The following is a 16,861-nucleotide window of genomic DNA, read 5'->3' as shown; positions in this document are numbered from 1 at the left end:
CTGCCGCCTTTTAACTGAGAGAAAATGAGGCAATGTGCGGTCTTTTGGCTGGAAAGGGCAACTGTGAGTAAGTCAGGCACCCTGCATGTACACTTAACGTCCAACACCCTGCATGTATACTTAACGTCCAACACCCTGCATGTATACTTAACGTTAAACGCTCTCCATGTACGTGCTTTTGGCGCCAAATCATGGAGCAGAGCTGCTTCCATTTTCTCACTGCTAGCAAGAGGACTGTGAAGATTGCTTAAAAGTAAGAGATGGCCAAAGACTCAAATAGGCAGTGTACCTACTGGACAGGATCTCGCAAAAGAATCTGCTGGAGAGAGCTGCACAGGAGAGTCCAGGGAAGAACAGAGTTGTGCTAGTGTTTGCTCTGTACAGTTTAACCTGACAGGGGGCAGAGCCCAGTGAAGTATTGGTTAGTGTAGACTTGAGAGATGAACAGACACTTCCAACACTGATGAAGGTTCAACTTAATTTTATGAACTAACTTCTAACTAACTAACACATGATGACTGTGGGTCTAAATGATGCTAACTTAAACTAGAGACCTAAGCCTTGTCCGAACCAGTTGATTCTCTCAGCATGTGGTGTGAGTCTGTGCTGGGCTGGATGAGTTCTTGTTACACTGAGAGGCAGCTCCCAGAATGAGCGGGAACTGTGGTGCCCTCTGCCTTTATAGTGTGTGTATTCTAACTGGTGATTGGCTGCGGTGTTTGTACATGCTGATTGGTCCCTGTGTGTGTCCATCAGTGTGTGTCTGCACCATGATATACTGGTGTATATTATGACACCCAGCTGGCACCAGGGGGCAGTGCCAGGGCAGGGTCAAGGGTAGTGATGGGGGCAGAGCCAGAGACAGTGCCCGGGCAGTGCAAGTGCACTGCATAGGCATGACTCCCTCCTACCTGTGACCCTCTGCCAGGTTCTGCTCACTAAGTGCACGTTGTGGGGGACCTGTTGTAATTCACATTGGCGTACTCTCACCCCAATGTGAATGGACAATTTAATGTGGAGGGACTATCAGGTGGAAAGTCTGATAATAATATTTAAATTGATGCAAGTGGGGATCCCGACCTTTAAAGTCAAGTTTCCTGTTATATCACTGGTGGGGGTCGGGGACAATCAATCAGGGAAATCCGACCAGCGTAAAAACCGTTTTGGGACTACCACGCAATTCTCCACCCCTCTGCCATTCCCACCCCCCAAAAATGGGAGCGGAAAATCTCCTTCCCATATCTTTTGCAGATCTTTTTGGTTGAGGGGCTGGTTTAGCACAGTGCTAAAGAGCTGGCTTTTAAAGCAGACCAAGGCAGGCCAGCAGCACGGTTCAATTCCCGTACCAGCCTCCCCGAACAGGCACCGGAATGTGGTGACCAGGGGCTTTTCACAGTAATTTAATTTGAAGCCAAGTTGTGACAATAAGCGATTTTCATTTCATTTTTTGGTCTTCCGCTGTTAATCATGAGGAGTTCAGCCTGTGTCGACCTTTATTCCAAATTGTCAGGTGAATTTTCATGGCTTGCTTGTCTGGTTCAGGCACACCTGAATCAAGAAACCGTAACGCTGTTTAAACATTCTGAATTCAGATAGTAAGTCAGCTGTATCCCCATTCAAATTAAGAATTTTGTGGACATTTTGGCAATATCCCTTTGACCTTCCTGCTCCCTTAGTACCTGGGATGAATGTCGCTGTAACTGCTTTCGTGCACTTTACTGAAGCTCCGCCCATTAAAATGACAACCGTCTCTGGCCTGGTTGCTATGACAATTTTGTTTGCTTTCTTGTTTGAGCCTCTCTCACTCGCTATCGATCTGGCCCACACTCTGGTCACTTGCCATGCCTGACTGAGCCAACCTATTCCTCTCAACCCACTGTCCCGCTCAGTGAACTGACAGGCTCTGCGCTGTGGGTGTGTCCTGCCCAAAAGCAAAAGTGAAACAAAGACTGGATCGCATGACATACTTCCCTTCTGGCGATGTCATGCTGCTATCCCTTAAATGTATTTTTAAACAATAAGCAACCTCCCCAGGTCTTTGTTAATATTGGGACCATTATGTTAGCTATTCTATAGAACCACTTACTATTAGACTTGTGCTGTATTAATGGTGTTGGCTACCAAGACAGTGTTGGTGGACGAGGGGGCTCATTAATGGTATTGACACCAACCCTCTTGAGCAAATCTGCCAAGCATATTTTGGTTTGCGACCAGCTGCGTGAGACGTATTTACCAGCAATTGGCAGCTCAAACGCACACTGAAAACCCACTGTGAAAGCTTCTAAAATCAAAATCTCACCAAGACAGCATATGTTTCCTTCACAGGTTCCCTTGTCCTTCATTTTACTTCATTACACATTGAACAATTCTTGAACGGTCCCACATTCATTTACTTCAACTTGTAAATAGTCATTTAAACTGGCAAATGTTTAGCTCGGTGAATATCTGATGAGAAACAGGAAGAAAAGGAATCACCACCCCCCCCACCCCCCAAACTTGGCAAAGAGAGACAGACACAAAATCTAATCATCTACAATTTGAAAATGACCTCTTACCCAATTCCTTAATCAAACCAGTGCCAAATGTATTCTCTGCTGCGTGCTAGCTACAATTCAAGACCTGCTTTATTTTAAAGCATGTTGGAAGACTTCCCTGAAACTTTGTACATTGTTTGAATTTTAAAATATCTTCGGTTTATTTGATGGGCCCTTCCATGTATCTCACGTCTACAGAAAATATCTCAGATACACCCTTTGTTTGAAAAGAAATAATGTTCCACTTTTGCTCATTACATTCTACCTCCTAAGCCACAAACAGCCACTTGAATCACATACTCGCAGCCGCTCCCTGCAGTCTATTTGCAAACAGAGCTACCATGTCAGTCACCTCCACCTGTGCACTAGCTGGCAGCTAATCGAAGGCTGAACACAGCGCAGCTTCAAATGATTATTTAAAAAGATATATATGTATAAATACTTCACAGTGTGTACATGATTCACTGAAGCATAGAAACAGAGTAAGAGCAGGAGTAGGCCTTTCAGCCCCTGCTGCTTGCTCTGCCATTCAATATGATCGTGGCTGATCCTCTCAATGCCACACTCCCATTCTTTCCCCATACCCCTTGATGCCTTTAGTTCCTAAAAACCTAATGGAAACATTCAAAGAGTGAGCGATATGATACAGCATAAAGTTCAGCACTTGTTCAAAAATACACCAAAGTACATTGAAATCTGTCTCTTATGAGCACTTAAAAGCCTGTGCGGGTGACAAAAGTTCAGCAGGAATCACCAGTCTATGTTCTTCTAGAATTGTTAAGAATCCTAGACGGTAAGAGTCAAGTGATCACACCTCAAAGTTCTGGCAGACAGAGACAGTCACCTTAACTCCCACTTCTTTCCCACTGACCTACCTTTTCCTCAATGTGACCGCAGCTTGCACAGCATCTTCCTGCAGTCTTTGTTTCCTGGCTTTAGAATAAGACAAACGTGACAACGGTAGGGCTTCTGAAGAGCAAAATAGAACTCCTTGAAGATTATGAAGAGGTAGGAGGTCAAAAGGAACCATCTGTTGAACCCAAAGCGGTTCAGCAACTCAGTGCATGAGAGGGGAAAGGAGGACAACAGCAAGGCCAGAACGATAGCGGATAGAACTATGGCCCAGGGAAAACGCTTTGTCTGAATAAAATACAAGAGAACAATTGTTTCCTACTGGTTCGAACAGACCCTCACTCTTCAAGGTTAATTGGTATGGATTCTGGCCAATGTCATTAGAACTGCATTACCAGCAGCAGGGCCTCACAATGTGCACATGACGAGCAAAGTATTGTCAGGAAGCGACCAAAACTACTGGTTCAGTACAAAAATAAATGAACCATTAGTTAAAATACTGTATGTGCGGGCACAGTGAAGTTGCTGTACAAGGAGCAGTATGATTGTTTATAACTTTCCAATGATGCCCAATTCTTGCATTAAAAGTGCTACATAGTTGCATTGCAGGAGGTTACAGACACTCAGAAGTACTCAAATACAAAGAAAAGTGATGAATTGCTATTACTCATTCTGGCATTACTAGCACAGACAAGTTGGGCTGTGCTGTTTCTGTGCTGTATGTTCCTTGTCAATTCAGTCAGGTTATGGAATGAACCATGAACACACCAAAACAGAAAAATAGTCCACTGATAATGGAATCACAATATAGTCTAATCAGCTATGGAGAGGCGGTGGTGTAGTGGTATTGTCACTGGACTCACAATCCAGGGTAAAGCTCTGTCTGGGGTCCTGGGTTCAAATCCCACCATGGCAGGTGGTGAAATTTGAATTCAATAAAAATCAGGAATTAAATGGTCTAATGTTGACTATGAAACCACTGTTGATTGACTATCTGGTTCACTATCTGCCCTTACCCAGTCTGGCCTACATGTGACTCCAGACCCACATACCAAAGCGGTTGACTCTTAACTGCCCCCACTGAAATGGCTGAGCAAGCCACTCAGTTCAAGGGTAATTCGATGTTGTTAAATGTGAGTGAGCTGATTTAAAATATGATTAAGAAGCTTCTCTGCCTCAAGTATGTTTTTATTCATTTATGTGTAGGCATCACTGTCTACGCTAGTATTTATTTCCCATCCCCTGAGAAACTGGGCTGCCTTTATGAACCATTACAATTGATGTGGTCCAGGTACACCCACAAGTGCTGTTAGGCAGTGAGTTCCAGGGTTTTGAACGAGATACAGTGAAGGATGGTGAGTGGCTTGGAGAAGAGCTTCCAAGTGGTGGTGTTGCCATGTACCTGCTGTCTTTGCCATTCTAGCGGTCGTGGGTTTAGAAGGTGCTGCCGAAGGAGCCTTGGTGAGTTGTTGCAGTGCATCTTGTAGATAGTACACACTGCTGCCACTTTGCGCCAATGGTGGAGAGTAAATGTCTGTAAATAGTATGCAAGTCAAACGGATGCTTTGTCCTGGATGGTGTGGAGCTTCTCGAGTGCTGTTGGAGCTGCACGCGAGACACGTGAGCATATGCCATCACACTCCTGACTTGTGCCTTGTAGATGGTGGACAGGCTTTGGAAACTCAGGTGGTGAGTTACTCACCGCAGGGTTCCCAGCCTCTGACCTGATCTTATAGCCACAGTATTTATATGGCTGGTCCAGTTCAGTTTCTGGTCAATGGTAACTCCTGGGATGTAGATAGTGGGGGACTCAGCGATGGTAATGCCATTGAATGTCAAGGGGAGGTGGTTAGATTCTCTCTTGTTGAAGATGGTCATTGCCTGGCATTAATCCAGACACTTCGAGTAGAGGCAGACTTACACTTTTGGGGTTCTTTGAAGGGGCCCCACATCACATCCTGCTCCCTGGTCACATGGCGGCCTGTATAAAAAGGTTAACTTGAGTTCATAGAATAAACATTGTTTTGCTTTCAAAAATGCTTTTCCATTTCTGCTGTACCACACCTGCAGAGTGGGCCGTGTGCTCCCCATACCTCAATCTATTAAAAGTTGTGGGTTAGGTGAACTCCATGCTACACTTTGGGGTTCTCTAAACCCTGGCCCATAACAATTGGCTCATCCATCCCTCTGCCAGGGAAACTGCTGTGGTTGGGATTGCCTTGAGCAAGACCAGAAGATCCCGCTGACAGAAAGGCCGGAAAATCTTGCCCACAGTGTGCAATAACCAGCATGGGGCATACGGTGTGGGGATAATTATTTTCCCCGTGCTCCTTGAGAAGTTCGAGCTCCCCCACTAAGGGTGGGTTAGCGTCCCTGTACTTATATAAAAGGTCAGCCAATCTGGGACCGATCAACAGGAGAGAGTACTTGGTGAGGTTCTACCAGTCCTTGTGCATATAATGGCTGTAAAATAAATGTTGTTTACTTTGTGCTTACTTTGGACTCCCCGTGCCTTATTAAATAGTGCACATAAACAGGGAAGTCATGATGAATCTTGATAAAACATTGATTCATCCTCAACTGGAGCATCGGACAAAATCTTCCGTCCCTGTTTGTGGCCAAATTGAGTTTTCTTTGGAACACCAAATTTTCCGTTCTTGCTGGCAATGGGCCTGGCACTGGAGAATTCCACCCATTGTGGCCAATTCCGAGCTCTGCACTTTAGGATGGATGTGAAGGCTTTAGAGAGGTGCAGGAAAGATTCACGAGCGTCGCTCAGAGATCAGGGGCGGAATTCTCCGACCACCCGCAGGGTCGGAGAATCACCGGGGCCGGCGTAAATCCCATCCCCGCCGTGGCCGGAGTTCTCCGCCACCCGGGAATCGGCGGGGGCGGGAATCACGCCGTGCCGATCAGCGGGACCAGCGGGCCCCCCGCGGCGATTCTCCGGCCCGCGATAGGCCAAAGTCCTGCCGCTGTCAGGCCTCTCCCGCTGACATGGTTTAAACCACCTCTGGCGGAAGCAGGTGGTGCAAGCAATCCCCTGGGTCCTGGGGGAGGGGGGCGCGGGGTGATCTGACCCTGGGGGGTGCCCCCACGGTGGCCTGGGTTGCGATCGGGGCCCACCGATCGGCTGGTGGGCCTGTGCCGTGAGTGCACTCTTTTTCTTCCGCTGCCGCCACGGCCTCCACCATGGCGGAGGCGGAAGAGACCCCCTCCATTGCGCATGCGCCGGTGTGAAGTCAGCGGGCGCTAACGCTCCAGCGCATGCGCGGACCCACGCCGACCGGCCTTTCGGCCAGCCGTGGTGCCAGTCGGCGGGGCGCCAAAGGCCGTTCACGTCGGTCGGCGGGCTGCCAACCACTCCGGCGCAGGCCTAGCCCCAAAAGGTGCGGAGAACTCTGCACCTTTGGGAAGGCCCGACGCCGGAGTGGTTCTCGCCACTCCGGTACGCCGGGACCCCCCGCCCCGCCGGGTAGGGGAGAATCCCGGCCCAGGAACTTCAGTTAAGTGGACAAATTGGAGAAACTCCGTTGTTCTCCTTAGATCAGGGAAGGTAGAGAGGAGATTTGATAGAGGTCTTTAAAATCCTGAGGGACCTAGACAGAGAGGTTGTTCCCAATGGTGGAAGAGTTGAGAACCAGAGGACATAGATTTAAAGTGACTCGGGGCAAAAAGAGCAAAGGTGACATGAGGAGAATCTTTTATATGTAGAGTGGTTCAGGATCTAGAACAGTAAGAAGTCTTACAACACCAGGTTAAAGTCCAACCGGTTTGTTTCAAACACTAGCTTTCGGAGCACTGCTCCTTCCTTCACCTGAGGAAGGAGCAGTGCTCCGAAAGCTAGTGATTCGAAACAAACCTATTGGACTTGAACCTGGTGTTGTAAGACTTCTTACTGTGCTCACCCCAGTCCAACGGTGGCATCTCCACACCATGGTTAGGATCTAGAATGCACTGCCTGAGGGTGTGGTGGAGACAGAGGCAATTGCTTTCAAAAGAGAATCGGATAAACATGTGAAGGAAATATTTTGCAGGGCTATGGGGAAAGGGCGGGAGAGTGGGACTAGTACAATTGCTCATGTAGAGGGGCAGCATGGGCGAGATAGGCCAAAGCTCTTCTTTCTGTGCTTCTGTGGTTCGATTTCAGCCTTGTCTTTTGTTATTGTGCTACCCAGAGGTTAGGAAGCAGCAGCTAGGATGTGGATCGGATGTATTGTCTGTAAGAATATCTATAGAAATGCCTGGGCAATGAGGTAGATTCAGCACAAAAAGAAGCAGGATGTCCAGATTGAATGAGAGAAAGACAGTAAACAAATTGTCCATTCCTCACCCGACACGGAGTATAAATGTCTGCACAGAACAACTCTGGCACAAAAATGTTGTAGCTTTATCAAGAATCAGCTTAATAAAGGTTTTGTCTTCAGCAAAATATGTTTTGTTTTTTATTAATCCTCAGGATGTGGGTGTTGCTGGCAAGGCCAACTTTTATTACCCATCCTTAGTAGCCCTGAGAGGGTTTTAGCATTGGAGTTTGATACAACTGAGCGGCTGGTAATGTCAAGACAAAATACCGTTTACAATTTGCATATACTGAACTATAAATACCTAATTTGTCAGCATAATCAATTGTGTTCCAGAAGTATTTATACTCTTGTTTCCTTAAGTCAACCAATCCTTCAAACCTGTGCATTATTGGGGGTTGGGTAATCACTAAATTCATTTAGTTAAAGTCACTAAATTCATTCCTTTATTCACATAGATTATTGTTAAGAAAGGCAGGTCAACACCAGTTTTTGAAATGATGTTCCCTTTCATAATGCAAATTTGATAACTATCTTCACATTCCAGTGCAGATGACCTTGATTAGAGGGGTTGTAATGTAATTATGAATCTTCGGAGTAGTTTGGAGTATAGCTGGGCATCAAAACTGACCATTCTCAAATGATAGCATCACCAAATATTTGACTACAATTTGTTCTTCTCTGAAAATGTTGTCTAATTTTGTTTCATAATGCTCCTTTGAAGCACCTGGAAATGTTCTTTTCTTCTCTTCCCAGGCAGTCTTTTGGAGTCAAGGATGACTTGCTTCCACTGTGGTTCAATGGGTTTTGATGTGGCTGGCAAGTCCAATATGAGTTATTTCAGTGCTGCCGCCTTTGGGCAGGCGGTGCTTGGAGGGTCAGGTAGATGAGTTGTTTGGAGGTTTGTGCATTCTCTCACACCTTGACATTGCCCTAGCATGTTCCTGATGTGTTCAGTGCCTTCCCGAATGAACCTTCTCCATTTTGATCACTCACAAGCCAGGGTCTCCCATGAGTGTTAAGTACCTTGCTGACGTTACCTGAGAGAGTGTCCCAAAACCCCAAAGGCTAACTTGAAACACTGGTTCTTAGTGGTGTACTTGTGTTTGGAGTAATGTGAGGAACAATGTGCAACCCAGTGAAGACCCAGTCCAGTTGGTGTATAAAAAATTAATAAAGAATATTTATTAAAGTAAAAGAAAAGAAAAACACAAAAAAAGACGAACATACACCATGACACTTATGTGCATTGGTAACTAAATACACCATTCTATCTGAAGTTACCTCTTGTTCCCAAAATATAGCCACGTTCCTTGAACTGACAGACAACTCTTTTCCCAAGCAGCATTAAATTTTAGTAATTCTATAGGTTAAATCCAGTTCAACAGTTACCACACAATAATGCCACTGTAGGTCTAAGAAAACATCTCTCCCTGTTACAGTGAAGATGCAAAACTGTATCTTTAGAGGAGAATATCAGCAATCGGCTGTGCCTTGAAATACTAGATGGAACAGGTCTCCGTGGCTCGAATCATAGATGGAACTGGCCTGCCTGATTGTTGGATGGAGGACTTGCTTCCTTCCCAATGAGGGTGCTAGCAGTGTCTTTCATATCCCGCCCTGTGGATTTGGCTGCCTACATCTTTCAAATTTCTTGCCTTTAGAAGTTATCATCTGAATAGCCCCACTGATCTCTGGAGAACAATGGGCGGGATTCTCCAAGCCTCCACGCTGAAATCGCAATCGGTGCGGGGGCGGAAAATGGACGTTGACGGCGAAATCCGGTGCGACGCCACTCCCGCGATTCTCCAGTCCCCGGAGAATCGCGCGCGTGTGGTCTACGGGGTGCGGGTAGGCCATTGACAGAGGCCCCCACAGCAATTATCTGCCGAAAACTGGCCGAGTCCCCGCGGCATGGTTCTAATCAGGTTTTGCCTGTCGGGAATGGCCAGTGACGGCAGAGTCAGTCCAGGGCCACCCTGATAGAGGTGCAGGGGGACCCTTCACCGGATGGGGGGGCCTCACGGATGGCCAGGCTAGCGATCGCAGGCCACCGATCCACGGGTGCACGTGATCTCGGGGGAGCCTATATTTTCGCGGCCGGTCCGCGGTGTGAGTCCGCCATGGTGCATGGGGCGGACGCCGCAGGCTGCCACTGTGCACATGCGTGGACTCCCGACCGGAAGTGCAGGACCTCGCATCGGCAGCCAGAGCTACGAGGAGTACTCCGGGGCCCTGTTAGCCCCCTTCAGGAAAGTCCAGAGTGAAACGTCAGCGTTATGACACTGGAGTGTGGACATATCCCCATGATAGGAGAATCCAGCCCAATATTTCTCATATGGCCATTCTCACCTCGATGTCTCTAGATGTCTGCTAATCTTGTTACTTGTCTGTTTTGTTTTCGTCTTAAGTTCACAGTTAACCTCGTTAATTTCCCAAATTCCTAACAATGAGTCGGTGAGGATATTTGACCTCTTCAGGAATGCTTTTCAGGACATTTATATAGCGTTTCCTGAAAGTTCCTGCGGCTACCAAGTTCCGAGTAGAGAAACTGCCTTGAGAGTCTGGCGTCAGGCAAATAAATTACATGTCCAGTTCAGCAGAGCTGATTTTGAGTGATTAACGCTAAGCATGTTGGCTTGGGCGAGGATACTGCTGTTGGATGTTTTATTACATTAGAGGTGCTATATAGATGCTAGTTGTTGTTGCTAGCTGCACTACTAGTTTAATGAAAGCCATCAGAATTATCTGCCTGGGCATAATGACGGCACTGGAGGTAGACTTTCTAAGTGATGTCATGTCATGTAATGATCACCCTACAATGTTAAGAAGATGGCTCCATGACAACAGAATGCTCTCAGAATGAGGTAGTTTGAATTGGACGCTTGGTTGAAAACAACTTCCAAGAATTGAAACTAGTTCTACTGAATTGTCTGGAATGATTCAATGTTTTATAATAGAATGTATTCAGTGAGTGTACTTGTCAGCAATAAGATGGTTGTATAAATCCTGGGTCCCAGCTGACTGTTAGAGTCAGATATCAAAGGCTTAAAAGCATATTTCTGAAACTTGAAGCCAGTGACTGAAGTTCTTGAGCCTCATATTCACAAGACCATTTGACAGAATTTCCCCAGTTTGTCATCATTGCTGCAGCTTTGCAGTGATTCTGCAGGCAGATTGCAGAGGTCATTGCCTTGGACTGGATTTTAAGGTGTGAGTTCATACAGCATTAAATCTTCTCACTTTCATTTACAGCCACAACAATGAAGAGAGGCCATAGATAGGATTTTCCGGTCCCTCCGGCGGTGCCCTCTTCACCCCCCCCCCCCCCCCCCCAAATGGGCATTCTCCAGCTGTGGGGGGTGTGAACAACATGGGGCCCTGATGGTCCCTTTGTCAGCCAATGGGGGGCCACCTCCACCACCGCAAACACGCTGTGGCAGGAGTGGAAAATCCTGCCCAACATAAACAAAATGGTACAATTCTAAAGGGAACAAAGAGACCTGAAATTTCGCATACACAAATGTTGGAAGCTGGCAGAACGAGTTGATAAGGGCAGCACGGTAGCCTTGTGGATAGCACAATCGCTTCACAGCTCCAGGGTCCCAGGTTCGATTCCGGCTTGGGTCACTGTCTGTGCGGAGTCTGCACATCCTCCCCGTGTGTGCGTCGGTTTCCTCCGGGTGCTCCGGTTTCCTCCCACAGTCCAAAGATGTGCAGGTTAGGTGGATTGGCCATGATAAATTGCCCTTCGTGTTGGGTGGGGTTACTGGGTAATGGGGATAGGGTGGAGGTGTTGACCTTGGATAGGGGGTAGGCTGCTCTTTCCAAGAGCCGGTGCAGACTCGATGGGCCGAATGGCCTCCTTCTGCACTGTAAATTCTATGTAAAAAAAAAAATAAGACTACACAAAAACAAATGGGATTCTGTGTTTCATAAATGCAAGCCTACAGCTGGATTTTTGCGTCCCAGAAAAGTTGGGAATCGGCAAAACCGAGGCTGTGGGGCTGGTTATTTGAATTTCCCCTCAGGATCAGCTCCACCAAACTTCCTACAGGCAGAAAGAAGTTAGTTTTAATGGTCTTCCCTACTGATTTCCTTATTTCATCTTTCTTTATTTTTGCCATTATCATTTTTGATCGATGGATGCTTAATGCATCTCTCTCTCTCTCTTTTTTGCTTTCTTTCCCGGTAGAGAACCTGAATGAATGAATGTACAGTGAAACCATTACAGACTGGAAACAGAGACCTGGATCTGAAAGCTTATTTTGAAGGACAAACTGCTTAAAGACTGCCGCAAAGACAAAGACCATTTTCATTTTTACTTATTATTTTAACCCTCTTTTCCCCTCTGTGTTTGTCTGTCTTGTGTGTATGTAGAGGTTGGGGGAAAGATAAAGTGGAGGATTAGGAATTAGATAATAGTTAACCAGTTGTATTTACTGCATAGTTCATGTTATAAATAAAAATTGTGTTTAAAATTACAGACTGGTGGCTGTAATTATTGGGCAGCCATATTTATGAAAAGAGAGACAAGTTGCCGAAATTTTTCATCTTGTACTCGTCAGGACAAATGCAAGAATGCCAAATTTCAACCAATCACAACACTTTCTGTTACAAGAGAACAGGGTGCTGATTGGTTGGCAAGTTGACTCTGATTGACCAAGGCTTTGCCATGCAAGCAATGTGAATCTATAGGCTTCCCAAGTTCCCGAGTAATTCAAAAGATGTTGCAAGGCTGGAACATATTCTTTTTGTTTGCCGAGAATGGGTCCTTGTGGCGGAATGTCTGTTGCTTCTAGTAAATGTAAACAGGCCACGTTATGAGTTTGACTGATTATAATAAACTTGCTGATGATAATACAGCCATTATCACGCTCAGGATTGTTCAGTAAGTGCTGCCCAATAGCGGAATCATGTCTAACAGTGGATATTTGGTTTTGGGTTTTGCAAGCATGGGCTGGTGGAGTGCTGGCTGTACTCTGCCTATTACAGACAACCAAAGAAACATGCTGTTTAATTTGATCAGCTAATCATTGGGACATTTGGCCTACCTACCTGGCATCACACCAGCAGTGAAATTTATATTAAAGGAAGAATATACTTGCCCTTGGAGACAGTGCAATGAAAGTTCACTTGATTGATCCCTGGGTTGAGAGGGTTGGCCAGTGATGAGAGGCTGAGTAAACTGGGCTAATATTCTCTGGAGGTTAGAAGAATGAGAGGTGATCACATTGGAGCCTGCAAGATTCTAGGGAGGCTTGACAGGGTAAACAAAGAGGTTGTTTGCACTAACTGGTAATCGGAAGTAAGAGGCATGGTCTTATGGGGGTCAATTGTTTAAGACCGTGATGAGGAGAAATATCTTCATTCAAAAGGTTGTGCATCTTTGGAATTCTCTACCCCAGACAGTGTGGATGCTCCATCATTGAATATATTTAACGCTAAATTAGACAGATTATTGGCCTCTCAGGGAATTTTAAAAAAAAAATCATTCTTGGGATGCAAGCGTCACTGGTTGGGCCTGAATTTGCTGCCCATCCCTAATTGCCCTTGAACTGAGTGATTTGCTAGGACATTTCAGTGGGGAGCTGTTAAGACTCAACCACATTGTTGTGTGGGCCTAGAGTCACATTTAGGCCAGACCAGGTAAGGATGGCAGATTTCCTTCCCTGAAGGACAGTAGAGAACCAGATGGGTTTTCACTACAATCAGCAATGCTCAAATCCAGATTTTTACTTGAATTCAAATTTCACCATCTGCCATGGTGGGATTTGAATCCCGAATCCCAGAGCATACCCTGCGTATCTGGATTACTAATCCAGTGACAATACAACTACACCAGCGCCTCCCCACCGGAGGGATATATGGAGCAGGCAGGAAAATGCAGTGAAAACTCAAGATTAGCCATGATCGTACTGAATAGTGGATCAGGCTCAGTGGGCTAGATGGTCTACTCCTACTCCTATCTCTTGTGTTCTCATGGTCCCACTCCCTCGTCTGGGATGTGCCCGAGATGTGTCAATATTGGAACCAGTGCCTTCTCCGACAATACAAAATAGGTGACCCCACCCTGATCCTGTTCACTCTGGCAGTGTCAGGAACAGAGCCTACATTTGCCAACTTTGTCATCTCAACAGGTGGAAGTGGGCCAAAGACTTTTGGCTTCTTTCTCTCTACAACATAATTCACAGTTGTTAATTCCTCGGTACAGACCAACTACACGGAGTACACTAGTTGATTGCAGATGGTGGAAACTCAGAAATCGGAATCATGGGCTCTACAGGGCACATTATTTATATAAAAATATATAAAACAGCAGTGGGAGCAAAATCAAAGCTCATCTCAGGGTTCATATGGTGGTAATAAAGTTGATTCAGCTTCATTCTTTCAGTGTACAAAGTAATCTGATCCCCTTGACTGGGCTACCACTATGTTATTATACTTGGTTTAACTCTTTTGCTAGATTCAAAATAAATCATAGACTGAAATAGTGTTTAAAGGATCATCTGATTCCTGATATTAAATTACGGCCAACATCTCCCTGCCAAGTATGAATTATTCTATTGAAAATTATTGTTCATTTATTCATCCCAGCTAATACTTTTAGGACCATTTTTAGATTTCTACTCTGTCAGCAGAATGGTGATCACAAAGAGTCTCATTTCAGATCCAGGAGAAGTTACATAATGTATGAAATTTAACTGCAAGTATAGTTAAAAGAGGGTTGTATATTTAAAACATTCTCAAAAGATAAAACGACTAGGTTTGTACTTTTGCACCATCCCTAAAATAGAGAGAATTCAAAATCAGATTACATTTCCAACTCACTCCCTTATTATATTCAAGCCTCTGCGAAGGTTTTATTTATGGTCATGAAGGTTAGAAATTCCTCCCTCTTTCCCCCAGCGAAACTTGCTTAGTATCTTCTCATTTGTGCCAAATTCATTAAAGTAAGATAGAGACAGTACACACACACAAAATATTGAATCTAGCTATCAGTCCATCTATTGAAATTACAATGTGCTGAATAGATTAAAAAATGGAGGCCGGGATTTTCAACTGTTATTCCCCACTGAAACGCCAGGATCTACCGCAGGTCAAAAACCCAAATGGTGAAGGACTGACTCTTTCAGTGAGCTGTGGCATTATTTTCCCCTTTTGGGTTCCCTGTGTCATGGGAGAGGTGTTTTCAGAACCCCAAAAATGTATCATGGAGTTCAACCAACCCCCACCTTTAATGGATTGTTGTATTTGATGCACATGGCTTGTTCCCGAGCTGTAGTATTACAATTATGGACACGTGGTTTTTAAAATAAAACAATGTTTATTCCATAAACTCAAATTAACCTTTTAAATAAACATTGGATCTCTTAACACCCCTTACTTCAAAGACAACACTGAAAATAATACAACACTACCCAATCCTGCAAACTGTTCCTTTACACATCCAAAAGACTTAACAAATCCTTCAAACAGAAGCACATTAGGTTTATATTCAATACTGAGACCTTTTTACAATTCAGATTTCACCAAAGGATTAAGAGATAGTCCCTCATGGCAGAGATTACCAGCAATGCAGCTCACAGCCACACCAAGCTTTCTTCAAACTGAAACTAAAACTCTCAAAAAGCAGAAGTGAGCTCAGCTCCCCCCATGACATCACTTCAGTAATATGATCAGCTTCATTTCTTAAAGGTACATTTCTTAAACATCCAATTCTTAAAGGCACTCTCACATGACACCTGACAAAGCAAAGAAGGTGCTCGATCTGTCAAAGGAGGGATTTCCATTAAAGGGAGACTGGCCTGGATCACAGAGGCTCAACTGCACTTGGATATTTGGTGCTGCAGCAGTATAGGAATGGGGAGGAGACCTAAGGAAGACTGCCCTCTCTGGGTGTCACTCTCACCTGGAGATCCTTCTGAGAAACTGCAATGAACAAAGAACAAACTCCAAATAACAATACAGTGCAAGAACAGACCCTTCAACCCTCCAAGCCTGTACTGGTCATGATACCAGCTTTGCCAAAACCCTCAGCACTTCCTAGTGCCGTATCCCTCGATACTCATCCTATCCATATATTTGTCGAGATGCCTTTTGAACTCTGTTAATGTATCTGCTTCCAAAACCTCCACTGACAATATGTTCCAGGTACTCACCACCCTCTGTGTAAAAAACCTGCCTTGCACATTTCCTCTAAAGTTTGCCCCACGGACTTTAATCCTATGCCCCCTGGTGACTGACTCCTCCCCCCTGGGAAAGAGTGCCTGCCCATCCACTCTATCCATGTCCCCTCTAATCTTGTAGACGTCTATTAGGTCATCCTTCAACCTCTGTCATTCTAGTGAAAACAGTTCAAGTCTATTCAGTCTCTCTGCATAGCTAACACTCCCCAGACCAGGCAACATACTGGCAAACATCCATTGCACCCTCTCCACAGCCTCCAGATCCTTCTGGTAGTTTGGCGACCAGAATTGTGTGCAATATTCCAAGTGCGAATGCCATTGAGGTGATCTTTCCCAGGACAGGAGGAAGAGGCTAACCTTGTATGCCGAGGCAGGTGTGGAGGAACTGGCCGAGTAAGCACTATGGGTGTGTTACCTACAACAAATAAATGTAAGAGCAAGGAGCAAAAGTATGCCATTCGGCCCCTCGAGCCTGCTACGACGTTTATTAAATTCAGGCTGCTCTGATAGTAACCTCAAATCTGCATTCTGCCTCCCCCCGATAACTTAAAACCAAGCCAGTCTGGAAGGCAGGGCAAAAATAGACATGTTAAGGCACAAGAGAATATGGCAAGATTGGATGGCATGTATTTCAATGTAAGGAGTTTTATGGGTAAAGCAGATGAACTGAGGGTGTTGATTAACAGACGGGAGTACATTATTACGAGCACAGAGACATGGTTGTGGGAAGGGCAGAACTGGCATGCGTTATTGGTCAAGGAGTCAATCAGTGCAATGAGGAGGGATGATTCTCATGTGTGGCACTGTAGCATACTGGTTAGCACTGTTGCTTCACAGCTCCAGGGTCCCAGGTTCGATTCCCGGCTGGGTCACTGTCTGTGCGGAGTGTGCACGTTCTCCTGGTATCTGCGTGGGTTTCCACCGGGTGCTCCGGTTTCCTCCCACAAGCCCCAAAAGACGTGCTGTTAGGTAATTAGGACAT

The 16,861-nt window shown here is 45.5% G+C and overlaps 1 protein-coding gene across 8 annotated transcripts in view; it reads right to left on the bottom strand.

Annotated features, from left to right (window-relative positions):
- The window catches only part of jcada (junctional cadherin 5 associated a), a 415,634-nt gene that overhangs the window by 237,940 nt on the left and 160,833 nt on the right, over positions 1–16,861 (bottom strand). The window contains exon 1 of one of the 8 annotated variants that reach the window (XM_038798245.1): positions 3,410–3,620. The exons of the other annotated variants lie outside the window; for them this stretch is intronic. The gene's annotated coding sequence lies outside the window, so the exon portion shown is untranslated. Of the gene's footprint in view, positions 1–3,409; positions 3,621–16,861 lie in introns of those variants that run through there. 8 annotated transcript variants of the gene reach the window in all.

Source organism: Scyliorhinus canicula, chromosome 5, assembly GCF_902713615.1.
Source record: "Scyliorhinus canicula chromosome 5, sScyCan1.1, whole genome shotgun sequence".
Taxonomy (NCBI): Eukaryota; Metazoa; Chordata; class Chondrichthyes; order Carcharhiniformes; family Scyliorhinidae; genus Scyliorhinus; species Scyliorhinus canicula.
This window is presented reverse-complemented; position numbering and strand designations above follow the sequence as displayed.